Here is a 14,694-nt window from a genome sequence, read left to right as displayed (position 1 = left end):
AATGCAATAACTGTCATTACTCATTATTACTCTTGCCTTTTGTAATGAATGCATAACTATGGTTGTCATTCTTGATTCCTTGACCACTGAATCTGACTGTCAAATGATAATGATTTTGCTTTTTATTGTTATTCCAAGACATAAATATGACCATCTTTTATGCCTTTACTATTCATTAAGATGTTGATGCTGCCAATTTTGCTTCTCTAAGGCATATATGTAACTTTGAGGTTTGAAAATGCTGCTAATTATAGCACTGTTAGTAGACATGTCAGTACACTTTATCTGCTATCCATCTGAAGCTTACTATTACTGTTATAAAAATGCTTTTATTTCATCAATACCTTTGGTGATCTTCATAGCTTTGTCTTGGATGAAAAGGGGCTCCTCACTGCTCTATATTTGTAGGTATGTGCATGAGTGTAATTATTGTTGTAACAATCCTTTAGTGCTTGTGACTCACTGTTATCTAATTTGTATTATTTGTCATAGTTTCATGGTATCACCTGATGGTAATATGTCCCCTTGTAATACCCTAAAATTGGTCATCTAAACCATGGGCCCCTAATCTTGAGCACATTATTAATTCTTTAATTATCAAGAATCACATGGCAAATCAACTACTCAACATTAATTAAATATTTATTTAATTAATCAAATTATTTCCAAGAATATCATTTTGATCAATTATGCCATTTTAATTTATTAAATATTCTTGCATATTTAATTAATTAATAAATTTGCCATTCAATCATGCAAAAAGGATTAATTTATTACAAAGAGTTGAATTGAAAATAAAACAAAAAGAATTGAATTGAGAGAGCAATCAAACTTGAGATATTATTTCTTTTTCTAAATTTAGAACTTGAAATCAGAAAAGCAATTTAATTGAATTATTCTCTAAAATTGGAACTTAAAGCTTTTCAAAAACAAGAAAAGAAGTTCAGTTGCATTGAAAAGACCTTTTTCTTGAATAAATTAAAGAATTATCTATTTTTATCAGATATGCATGGAATTAATTTATTATTATTTTCCAATGCAACTTGGACTTCTAATTTGAATGCATTTCAATTAAACTATAATTGGAAACTATCTCAAGGTTAACTGAACATGATTTCTCAATTATTTTAGTTAATCCTAAATTGAGCTTTTTCTCTTGTGATTCTCTATAAATTCAGTCTTCAGCTTTCATTCCAATTCACCCCAGAGATTTTTGAGAACACGCTTGGAGATTATTATCACGCTAATTTTGCTCTGGAGTCATTGCAGATCATTGTGCTTTTTTAGATTATTTGCATCCATTTTACATTCATTATTGCTTGCATCCATCATTGCTTGAATTATTCATCCATCTTGGATCCATATAGCTTAATATCACATAGATTAAATCCTTCATCTTGGTGTAGTCTAGTCACTGGTATTGCTTATAAAAAATCTGAGAGCAATCTTATACTCGCATCTTTTAGAAGGCAATTAGTCGCTTTGCCATGGTTTATTTCTTATTGATTATTGATTACTAAACCATGCATATAATGACTTAATTGAAGTGTTGTGCTTGCAGCTACAGGTTCACTTTTTCACACACACATTTCTGGCGCCCACCGTGGGGCCTGAAGACTACATTTTTCAGCCTCCAAGACTAACTGCTTTATTTTTGTTATTTTCTAGGTTCAGATTTTTCGGTTTTTCATCCGTACATCTCGTACGACAATTTTTATAGACTGAAACGACAAACTGTAGGTGTCACACGAATTACAATATCCTATCGTATGAGTAGATCTTTTGTCGTACGAGCATAAATCCTCTGTCGTACAAGAAAAGATCATCAACAATATTCTGTCGTACGATACTAAATCCTATCTCGTACGAGTCGATAATCTACAGTACGATTCTATATTTTTTGGTAAAAGAGGCAAATTTCATAATTTTCTCATTTCTGATTGATTATTCTAATGACTGACCCTAACTGTTTATCTGTCTATCTCAGAATTTTTCACAACCTAATCAGTTTTTGTAGAATGCTTGTCGAAGAATATGCTTGTCGCACAAAGACAATATGACTATTGATTCCTTGTCTTTGCAGGTTGCCTAAGGAGAATCGACTAAACATCGTGTATTCTTTAAATTCATTTTTAGGAACCTAACTTGCTATCTAGTTAAAGAACAAATCTGTCTTTTGTGCTTTTAGAAGATTCTGAGAGGTAGGAGAGTATGCTCTTGTCTTTTTCTAGACAATCAGAAATCCAGACCCTTGAAGCTTTTTCTTTGTTTGAGATTTGTACATCTTTAGCAGGCATGCCCTCTCGAGGGGTTGAAAAAAGAGTTACGGCCGGTGTGAGGGGAATGACCTAAGTGGGAATGGCTAGATGCCAAGTACTCCAACCCACTATAAAATAAATGTGATTTGATGAAAATCAAGTCAATGGCAGTGCTCAGGAAAAGTCTCCTCCGTACCTTCAGGTATATTAAACCTTGGTTTTCAAGGCTGGGAGACCTCTTAATTGAGTTTATACCTCAACGCGCTGAATGGATCCCTGACTAAATCCAATTTAAAATTAGAAGCTACCTAGTTCATATCTGAAAGGGGGATAATATTTGTGCAAGAGAGATAGTAACTCTCCCAAGATACTTGTCATTTCATGCCCCCATTAGTGTTTGGAGTCGGATAATATGACGTTGAGAATCCATTGTGTGAGACTCAGCGACCGTATTTTGATTAGCTATTGGGTGTGTACCTGAGTCTACAAGCAAAGGTTTTCTTTCCTCACCAAATTCCTTAGGGTTTGCATGTTGTGATTGGAGTCTCTATACATACTACTTGTTTTCGGTGTTTTCATCCCTGAAACAAAAACTGAAATACCAAAAAATCAGTGAAGACTAGAAACAACTCAGTAAGTCAAAAATCTGTTCGTGTCAGAAACTAGTCCATTTTAAGTCAAAACTCTGTTCGTGTCAAAAACTAGTCCATTTTAAGTCGAAACTCTGTCCATGTCAGAAACTAGTCTATCCTGGTCAAAATATAGTCCATCTCAGAATTGGTCATACTCAGCAATCGGAAAAACTCAAAATTTCTAGGCTCTGTCCTGTGAACAGTTGTACAAGTCTGATAATTCATCATCCTATATCACATCCTGTGTTGTACGAGTTTTCTGGTTTGTCGTCCTAAACCCAATTCTGTGTCATACGAGTCATTTTATTCTGTCGTCTGACTCTGTATCCTATGTCGTACGAAACAGAACTGCTCTGAGTCTTTTGTTGTCCTGCACATGCCCATTTGTCGTACGATATGAGGCAGCAACTCGTACAAAACAGAACTATTGTCGTCCTGTACTTGCTAAATTGTCGTCCGGTCCAGAAAATCCTGTCGTACGAGTCTCTGGTTTTGTCAGAACAGAACAGTCAAACCTGCCTAGAAACAGCTTATAGCAAACATAATACTGGTTATCATTTTCCTGAGCATAAACAGATCAAGATAGTGTACCTCTTCCATTTGTGTTGCATGATTTGGTCGATCATCTTTCAGCTAGTTCAATCAACTACCATCAAATTTTAGTCACTTTGATAACGTCTTATATAGGATAGATCGTTCCTGAAACCAGACTGAATCTTACACTATGCTTAGAATCAACTTAGATAATGTCTTAGACAGGATAGATCATTCCTGAAATCAGACAAAATCTCAGTTGTTTCTCTTAAACAATACTCTAAACAGAACAACTAGCTCTGAAATTGATCTTGACCTCTGCATCACAAACAACTCTAGGTAACACAAATCCATAAAGATGCCTATAAAAACCAGGAGTTCTTGTAAGAAACAAGCCAAAGGCAAAGAACAAACCTTCACCTATCAAGATAATCCATTCTACATGGAGGATCCACTCACTAACATACTGTCATCATCAGGCGGGCCAGTTTTTGATGAACCGAAATCTCCCACTATACATGAGACAAAATACAATTATGGAAACAAAAACGACCATAATATTCCAGAAAGTCATAATGACTCCTCATCATCAAGTGAGATTGACGAAGATGCTGAACCTCCAGAAAAAGAAATCCTTGACTGTCAGAAAGACAAAGACTTTAGAAAAATGATGAAAACTATCATGACCCGAGAAAAGGAAGACTATTTCTTAGAACTAGCAAAACAAGGTGCCAAACTTCCTATTGGATATGATGTTCAGACACTTGTTACTAAAAGGAAAGACTCGCCTATAAACATGGCACACAAACAGTTACTAGCTTTGCAGATGGAGCTCACAGAGCTGAAGAATAAGGACAAATCCCCGAAACAATATTCTTTGGAAACAATATGTCCCTTTCCATTTGACAAAAATCTACACATGCCTCCATTTCCTTCACGAGTGGAAATCCCAAAATTTGACAAATATGACGGTACCTTAGATTCTCAAGATCATGTGAGGGAATTTAATGCTACTTGTATGGAATTCATGCATGATCAAATGTACCTCATGCGTCTCTTCCCAAGGAGTTTAGGGGGTCAAGCAATGGAATGGTTCTCAAGTCTACCCAAAGGAATAAAAACATTCGAAGAACTAATCCAACTATTTTTACAACAATACTCATACAACATTCGACATCCTGTGACTATGATCGATCTTTGTAATACTCAACAGAAAATAGGGGAACCTCTTCTTACTTTTCTCCAACGCTGGAGGAGGATGTTCTCTAGGTACCCATGACCTATTCTAGACTCTGAGAAAATGGATATATTTCTCAATAACTTGGTCCCCAAACTGAAATATAGCGTACAAATGCAAGTACACCCATCATTTAACAAAATGGTAGATAATGCCATTCAAATGGAAGATGTGCTCATAAAGAAGGGGGATATCACACCTTGGAAAGAAACACAAACATGATCTAGCTCCAAAGAGAAGAACAAGTATTGGAAATTTGCCAAAGACAACAACAAGAATGTTGTTAATGATGGGGTAGTAGACACTGTCAAAACCAACTCAAAATCCACAATATTCAACATGGCTAGTTGTACACAAGCACTTAAGGCTGCTGAGATTGCAGCAGAGAATCCGCCAAAGAAAACAAAGGAATGGTTCAAAGAAAAGCCTTGGCTTTCCAAACCTAAGCGTGATTTACTCCTCTTGAAGAATCATATGAATCCGCTTTCAAAACTTTGTTGGCAAACAACTTGATAACACTGCCAAATAACTCCAGAGCATATGATCCTGATGTCAAGCCAAGATGGTGGAGAGAAAATGAATAATGTGACTTCCATTGGAATAAGGGTCATAACATAAACAATTGCATGAAGCTAAAACATGAGATTTAGGATCTCATAGATGCTGGTAAAGTTGTTGTTGGGAATCATCCAACCAATGCTAATCATAAAGCATTTAAAGACCCTTTGCTTGCTTACGAACAAGGTGATCCCTCAACCAAAGGAGGTGCCAAGGTAAATTATGCTTATGCCAGCCAGGAGCAATGTGATTATAGTTCAAGATAAACCAAATGAATAACAATATGCAAAAGCTCTGACCAGATCTCAAAAGAAAGTTACCCTCCAAGGAGATAGTTCTTCCAACCCGGCTCAAGAAACATCAAATCCAGCAGCCTTGCCAAACAAACAAAAGGAATCAACCTTGGATAAATTTAAAAGATTAACCTCATCATCATCCTCTGGATACAGTGTGGTTGAACAGTTAAAAAAGACAAATGCTCAAATTTCAATTTTTGAATTGCTACAGCTATCATCTGCTCACAAGGAAATCCTAGACAAAGCATTGCTCACTACCAACGTTCCAAAATATTTAGACATTGATCGGTTTCAGTCTATGGTGGGTCATCTGACTTCACCTCACTATCTGACCTTCTTTGAAGAAGATGACAATTCATTAAATCATCCACATAACCAGTCGTTGCATATTGAAGCCATGATCCACAAACATAGAGTTAAACGTGTTTTGATAGATGGAGGTGTGGGGTTGAATATCTGTACTTATCATCTGCTTACACAACTAGCATTCTCTGAAAATGTCATTGATCCAAGCAAGAAAATAACAATTAAAGCCTATGATGAAGAAGAGAGGACCTCCAAAGGTCTGGTATCATTACTAATCAGAGTGGGACCAGTAGAGAGAGATGTCCTTTTCTAGGTTCTTGATATTCCATTGTCATACAATATATTACTGGGCAGGCCATGGATTCATGAAATGAAGGCAGCACTGTCAACATATCACCAATGCTTAAAGTTTCCTTATAACGGAGCTGAAGTCAGTATTCTTACTGATACAAATGTCATCTGTAATGCATTGACAAAAGGTGCAGATACTTTTGTGCCTCATAATAGGGCAGCCTCTCCAAATGAAGATCCAGAAACATTGATGAAAGACTTAGAAAAGAAATTGAAGATTACAGATACCGGCATGGATGGCTACAAGATAGAACCGGTACTATCATTAGTTTCTCTCCCTTCATCACCAAAATAGTTGGGCAAGCCATCAGAGGCTATGAGGACACAAACTTCGGCTTTGAATACTATATATGATGGTCTCTTCATACAGTCTTCTACCTCATTGGTGGATGAAATAGAAGAGGATGCTGTGCTTAACTGGCTCTTTAAGGAAGATAATCCAAATGAGGAGGTATGACATTGTGAGATTTCCTCAAACCAATATGGTCATGGTTACAAAATGATTCAGCGCATGGGGTGCTCAGGTACTGGTCCTTTGGGCAAACAAAAAGAAGGTATTATTGAACCAATTCAACTACAAACCAAATCCACACATGATAAGGCTGGACTGGGATACAATCCGAAAAGGACATCAGACCAAAAACATGTTTCTAAGTCTAAAGGCTCAAAAAAGATATCACCTTTAACATTACCTGAAGCAGACACTAAACAAACAAAAGTAGAGTGTAGAAAAGAGAAAGAGGAATCAATGGTCAAGAAAGAAGAAATAGTTAGTGCTCAAGCTTTGACGATATTAGCTACGATAATACAAGAAGTTGAGGTTCCCGAGGATATAAGAGATGAAGTCGTAAGAATCAGAGAATTGTTTGCACCATTAAAAGTTCCAGTCACATATACTAGCAGGAAACAAGTAGATGATTCGGAGACTGATTCAAACGAATATGAATGGGGTCTTGACTATCTTTCAGACACATCCGCTACAGAAACTCCAGAAGAATCTAGTGGTGTCATAGATGATACTCAAGAGCTGATGCGCATAAAACTAGAGAGGGAAATACAAGAAATTAGACAAAAGAGGCAAGCAAATTATGAACAAGCATTGAAAGAAGGAACAGTACTAGAAAGCTTCTCATCTATGTGTCCTTATCCTAAAACATAACAAATCAGTTATAGCACTACACAGGAAGAGTTAGAAGCTATAGAACAAGAACCAATCATCAGTCCAGAAGAAGCTGAATGGAGTAGACGACAAAAAATCACAGAAACAATGAGATCATGTCAACATGTGTGTCAGATACAAATGACAAATGAACCACAATATGAAGGAACTTGTAGCATTAAAGATGGTAGTATTGATACCATACATATGCTTACTAAATCACTTGAAAAAGACTTGGAAACTTCATCTGATGACTCTGATGACTCTGATGACAGTCCTGTTCATGATGATACCTACTCAGCCTCAAATTCTAAATCATCTGATATAAATAATGAAAAGTTACCTACTAGTCTTATTGCTGTTAAACCACGATATGACGTCCAGTCCGGCGTAGTAATCAATGTTACAAGTATGTCTATTGGATTAGATCGATTAAATATTAACATGAACTTTAATAATCATGATCTAACTCTTCCTGGTCTCGAGACACTTACGGAAGGTATCATTCTGGAACTTGACTTTTCGATCCTTAGTTGTGATAACAATACCGTGAACGCTCTTGAACCTATCCAAAATTTGTCCTTAGTACATCCCGAATTGATTGACTCTACTTTACATAATCAACCCATGGATATACCTACTTTTGCCAATGACTATACATTATCCTATTTTCTCAATGCAGTCGAACCTATGAACTCTTCCACCAGTGAATGGAGTGAAAATATGACTGAAGAGGATATCAAGTATCTTAGTCGCAAAAACAAGAAAAATAAAAATAAAAGATCTGATGGCGAAAACCATATTGTGGCGGTGTCAGAATCTAAAAAAGAGAAAATAAAGGACGTACCTAAAGGTGAAAACCTCTTTGAGGTGCCTGAAGGTGAGATACTTGGTATACTGCCCAGTCATTTCTAGGAGCGGTCTTCCATATTGATCGAGCCAACTCAGCTAGTGAATATCAGGAATCAAGAGACACCACAAATTATTCACGTAGCTCAATCACTATCAGCAGAGGAATTGAGGGATTTCACTCAGCTATTCTTAGAGAAGAAAATAAACTTTGCATGGACGTACTTTGATATGCCAGGCTTGGATCCTGATCTCATTATGCACCATCTCTCAATCACACTAGGAGTAAAACTAGTTAAACAAAAACTCCGTAAGATGCACCCGCATGTCGCACTATTGGTCAAAGCTGAACTAGAGAAACTACTCAAAGCTAGATTTATCAAAGCAATAGATTATGCTGAATGGATTTCCAACATAGTACCTGTGTCGAAGGTAGATAAATCTATTAGAGTTTGTACAGATTTTAGAGATCTCAACAAAGCATGTCCGAAAGACGACTTTCCATTACCAAATATTGATATGATAGTCAACATGACAGCTGGGTATGAGATGTACTCACTAATGGATGGATTTTCCGGCTACAATTAGATTAAAATCGCTCCTAGAGATCAAGAAAAGATAGCTTTCACCTGTGCATGGGGAACCTTTTGCTGGAACGTTATGCCATTTGGGTTAAAGAACGCAGGGACAACCTATCAAAGAGCAGTTACAACTATCTTTCATGACATGATGCATAAGAATATGGAAGATTATGTTGATGACACCTTAGTGAAGACTAGGAAAAGATGACCGCATATTCAAGAGTTAGGTCCTATACTTGACAGAATGGAAAAATTTAAGCTCTGATTAAATCCAAAGAAGTGTGTATTCGGAGTGACATCTGGTAAACTACTTGGCTACATCATTTCAAAGAAGGGAATCAAAGTTGATCCTAAGAAGGTCCAAGCTATAATGGAAATGCCACGTCCAAAGAACATCAGTCAAATGAGAAGTCTACAGGGACGTCTCCAATCCATTAGAAGATTCATTTCTCAACTAGCAGACAAGGCTCAACCTTTTACAAAAGTATTGAGAAAAGGAATAATATACAACTGGGATCAGCAGTGTGAACAACATCTTCAACAAATAAAAGAGTACCTGTCTAATCCACCGATATTGATGCCACCTATTCAGGGTAAACCACTCATCTTATATATATCAGCAACTGATTCATCACTTGGGGTACTTCTAGCGCAATGGGATGACAACAAATAAGAACGAGCTATTTATTACATCAACAAGACATTGGTGTCTTATGAAATGAACTATAGTATAATAGAAAAAACATGCTTGGCATTAGTCTTTGCATCATAGAAACTGAGGCGCTATATGCTAGCACATTCAGTCAAGTTGGTGGCCAAAATCGATCCACTCAAGTATCTTCTTAATAAAGCAACACTCACTTGAAGATTGGCAAAGTGGGTAATGATCCTTACAGAGTTTGACATTGAATATGTGGAACGCAAAGCCATAAAAGGACAGGTAATTCCTGATCAACTTACTAAAGCTCCAATTGAGGATACTCAATCACTACACATCGATTTCCCAGATGAATCAATAATGCATCTTACTCAACAACCCTGGAAGATGTTCTTTGATGGTTCCTTTACTCAAAATGGTTCAGGTGCTGGCATACTATTCATTACTCCTCAGAAGTATTCAATTCCAAAGTCTTATAAGTTTCTATTCCCTTGCACAAACAACATTGCAGAATATGAAGCTTTGGTGAATGAATGGAATAAAATTAGCTATTGAATGGAAGGTTGCTGAATTACATATCTATGGGGATTCTCAGCTGGTCATCAATCAGATCAACGATACATATTAGACTCGAGATGAGAAATTGATGCCTTACAAGAGGATGGTAGACGATCTCAAGAAGTATTTTTCTTTTGTATCATTCCAACAGATTCCTAGATCAACGAATAGAGTAGCAGATGTTATGGCTACCTTGGCATCTATACTTGAGCTACAGGAGTCCAATTTTTGCTTTGATTTCCTGGTGGAAGAGTTATATTACCCTGCTTATGATTCTCCCGAGACCCAAATAGTCTGTTCTATTATTGGAAACGACTCATCCCGATACAGCCACATCTATTCCTATCTATGTGATCAAATTATCCCTGAAAACCTTACTCGTAACGAGAAAAGAAACTTAACTTGAAATGCTTCGCGATATGTTATCATAGCTAACGATTTATTTAGATGAGGTTTGGACGGTACTTTGCTTAGATGTCTAGAAACTGAAGAATCTAAACGTGCATTATTGGAAGTCCATGAAGGTATTTGTGGATCTCATTCGAATGGTTTTACTTTAGCTCGAAAACTATTACAGGCTGGCTACTACTGACCAGATATGGAAAAAGATGCCATAAAATTTGCTAAGACTTGTGAGAAATGTCAGCTTCATGGAAATCTCATACATGCCCCGACAAGGGACCTCATACCATTTATAACACACTGGCCTTTTCAACAATGGGCCTTTGATCTCATTGGTTAGATATATCCAGCTTCATCCAATGGACATAAATTCATCATAACTGCCATTGAGTATTTCACCAAGTGGGTAGAGGCAGTTCCACTCACCAAGGCAACTAGTAAACAAGTCGCCTTATTCATCCTAAACTATATAATTTGCAGGTATGGGATACCTTCATCTATTGTGACTGATAATGGAGGACAATTCAAGAATAAAGATCTGGATGAGCTTTGTGAGAAATTCAAAATAAAGAAACACTGGTCATCAGTATATTACCCTCAAGGTAATGGACAAGCTGAGGCGTCTAACAAAAACCTATTGACTATCTTTCACAGAACAATGAACAAGTTTGGGAAGGATTGGCATTTGCAGCTCAATCCTGCACTATGGGCTTACAGAACCAGTATCAGAACACCTACTAGGGCTACACCTTTTTCTTTGGTGTACGGGTCTGAAGCAGTATTATCTATTGAAGTAGAAATACCATCTCTAAGAGTTTCATTGCAAGGTCTTGTTACTAATGAAGATCATAGAATATCTAGACTGCAAGAACTCGAATTGTTGGATGAGCGTCAGCAAGTGGCATTTGATCATCTCAGAGTGTATCAGAAGAGAATGTCCAGAGGGTATAACAAGAAAGTTCAACAAAGAGAATTTAAAGTTGATGACGTAGTTTTGAGAGAAAATCCAAAAAATCAACAATTTCGCGACAATAAATGGAATTTTGAACCCAACTGGCTGGGTCCCTACATTGTTACTGCAGTATTCGGCTCTGATGCCTATCAACTCTCAAACTCGGAAGGAGAACAGCTCCGTGAACCGATTAACACCATCCACTTGAAGAAATTCTTCGCTTAGCACTCTCTGCTCCAGCAAACTTGTACAGTTGGAAAAAGTCCTGAAAAAAATCCTAAAAATCAGAAAAAGTCCTGAAGAAATCCCCCCCCAAAAAAAAAATAGAAAAAAAATAAATAAATAAAAAGAGAGAAATTTCCTTGGTGAAAACCTGGTAAACAGGCACCTTGGTAAAAAAAAAATGAATCTTTGCCAAGCAGGTGAAAACCTGGCAAACAGGCACCTCTTGTACTCAAGTGCTCCATCTATCAACGCAACGTTGGCATTTCCCGCTTTGAAGCATCTTTTGCTTTCACTTGTACATATTTTCAGTCACTTTTGTGACATCCTGGTTCGTTGGAACCCTCATTACTTGAAACTGATCAATGTCCTAGTCTTAGGTTACTCAACAGAGCACATTACATATCCTAAGTAGTTTCAACCAAGTCATTATTCCGTCAGTGAAACCTGGTCATCCACTCCGAGTCAGTTACCTGTCTCCTGACTACTACAGAGTTTTTATCATTGAGTTCACAAGCAAAAAAACATAACGGAAAACAATTACTAAACATTTTGACCTATGAATGCAAATTTTCTTTGTATGTTGTCTTTTATATTGATTTTCGCTTATTGTCCCTCTGAGTAACTTGAGGAAGTCTATTGTGACTAAGAGAAACAAGGATTGGGGGCATAATATTTTCTTTGTTTTTTGCTTGTAGGAATGATCCTGATGATCTGAAAACATATAAATTAGCTGGGTGTTTGTGATAAGAGTCTTCACATTAAGGTGAAATCGCCTCACATACCTCGACTCTGCTTATTTGTATGCTACAGGGGGGTCCACATTATTTCTTTGTTTGTTTTGAGGGAGTTTCTTTATGATGCAATTTGGGTCCCTGCAAAATCTGTCCAAGGATATGAACGAAAAAAGGGTCATTGTGAACAAGATAAGTAATATTGCACATTGAAAAAGAAAGAAACTCTAACCTGCCTGTTGTGTTCGTTATGCTTAGTGATGAATATTAAGTATTTTAAATCCAGTGACTAGGATTAGGTTGCATTTCGCATATCATTTTGCATTTCATTTTGCATTTTTGTGAATCTAGAGTGATTTCGGTATAGTAATAATTTCTTTATCTTCTGAATGAGAGCTGAAAGCATCATCATTTCTTACGCTAAGTGGTCTTTTTATCATTATTTCTTCGATCGAGTACTTGTGTTTTGAGATGTTTAGCTGCATACATAACATTTCATATCGATTCATTCATTTCATTTCATTATTATTCATTTACATTGATCTTATTGCATAGAAAAATGAAAAAATTGCATTACTCATTACTCATTACTCATTTTCATTCATTCATTTATTTGCATATAAAAAAGAAACCAAAACATAGAAATCCATATTCATTTGCATTACATACATTCATGCTGAAATAAATGCATACATATAGAATAAAGCATATAGAAACATCTCATAGTTGATCAACACAAGTACGATGAAGTCAAATCAGATCTCGTATATATATATATATATAATGTCAAGTATAAGGGTATAAAATGATGTCCAATGACATATACAAACTCCCATCGGAGCAAGAATCGTATCGGCTACAAAAAAATGGGTGTGTCTACAAAAAATATCCCAGCTATAAAAAGAATCATCTAGCTGGTACCCTCTCCCTCATCGCTTGGTCGAGGAGGAGGAGCCTGATGCCCGAGATCCTGGCACGGTGCTCGTGCTCCCTCTGATCTAGCCATATATTGTGAATAGGGTTACACCTGCTATGCAACAAGAACTGCGACACTATATGCCACCACATAATATGCAGCCCTACTGCTCTGGAGAAGCACCTCCTATCGAAGAGACTCTATCTCTGCTCTTGACTCGGCTCTCAATGCTATGATCTAGTGATCACGCTTGGCCCTAACCTCGACCGGTTGTCGGTCTCACTCCGCCAGCTGAGTCTAAGCCACTGTCAACTGTGACTGTAGCTCTGCAAGGCGTGCTCTCATCAACTATCCCGTGTTGACCCCCTGCTCTCTCACAAGCTCTTCACCGCCATCTCCACCACCATCTCCACCTGTGGCTCCACCCTGCTCATCCCGCCATTTCCAGACCTGCCTTGGAGCTGCTTGCTCCTCCTCTCTGCCACCCAACCTCATGCCTACTCTCCCAAGGGACCCACCCTCACCCCTTTGTTGTCCAACATCAGCTTGCACTCCGCTATTGCTAGCACCAGGATCACCACTAGTCCATCGAGGAGCATCTAGTCTCTGTGCCTGTCCCTACCTATGGCCCTGTCTCTGGCCCTGTCCCTATGCCAGTGTGGGGGCATCATCCTCCACATCCTTAATATGAGGAGCATGCTCTCCTGGATCTGTAAACCGAGGGAATGGATGTTGCTGAAAGTAATCCCTGTACTGGGGCAATACCCCCGCATCTGCTATATCATCCAGGTAATCCCACCTCAGACGGTGTAAACCTGTCAGCTCTTGCATCGCTAAAGCATAGGATAGCCTAGGTGACCATCCCTATCTCTCCTCATCAGCATATCGAGCATACGCTGTATACTCCTGAGAGATACCTTGAGGCTGGTTGTACTGCCTCATCACTCGTGAAATGATGAATCGCTCCACAATAGTCTGTGACCTCCCAATTAGTGGCCGTGTAACAAAAAGATCTCTCTGAACCACCCGCCAGTCATCCCATGACTCCAACCCCCTGTACGGTCTCCATATGATAGCTATCAGATCATCGAGATGTCGTCGCCAGAAGTCTGTCTTGCCCAGATGGGGCTGTGTAATATATCCGGCATACCTGTAAATAATCGGCTACCTTGGCTCTCTGCTATCATCAACTATCGGTCGACAAACGGGAATGTGCTCCAAAGCCCATACCTATAAAATGTACACCCCTGCAGCCATGCTCCGCCCATCTCTGTAGACAATCTCATGCATCTCCCGATACATGTGGGCCAACAAACAAGAGCCCCGCCCAAGTCTTTGAGGGGTCTCTATCAACCTCTCCAGCATACAGCCCCATCCACTTTGAAAACCCTGTTGCCCTCTGTCTGGCATCAAGAAGCAACCAATGAAACCTGCTAGGACACATGCTAGTAGATACTCCTCACTGTACCTGCCCATCAATATATCCCAACT

This window comes from Cryptomeria japonica, chromosome 1, assembly GCF_030272615.1.
Source record: "Cryptomeria japonica chromosome 1, Sugi_1.0, whole genome shotgun sequence".
NCBI lineage: Eukaryota > Viridiplantae > Streptophyta > Pinopsida > Cupressales > Cupressaceae > Cryptomeria > Cryptomeria japonica.
Note: the sequence above shows the minus strand (reverse complement) of the source record.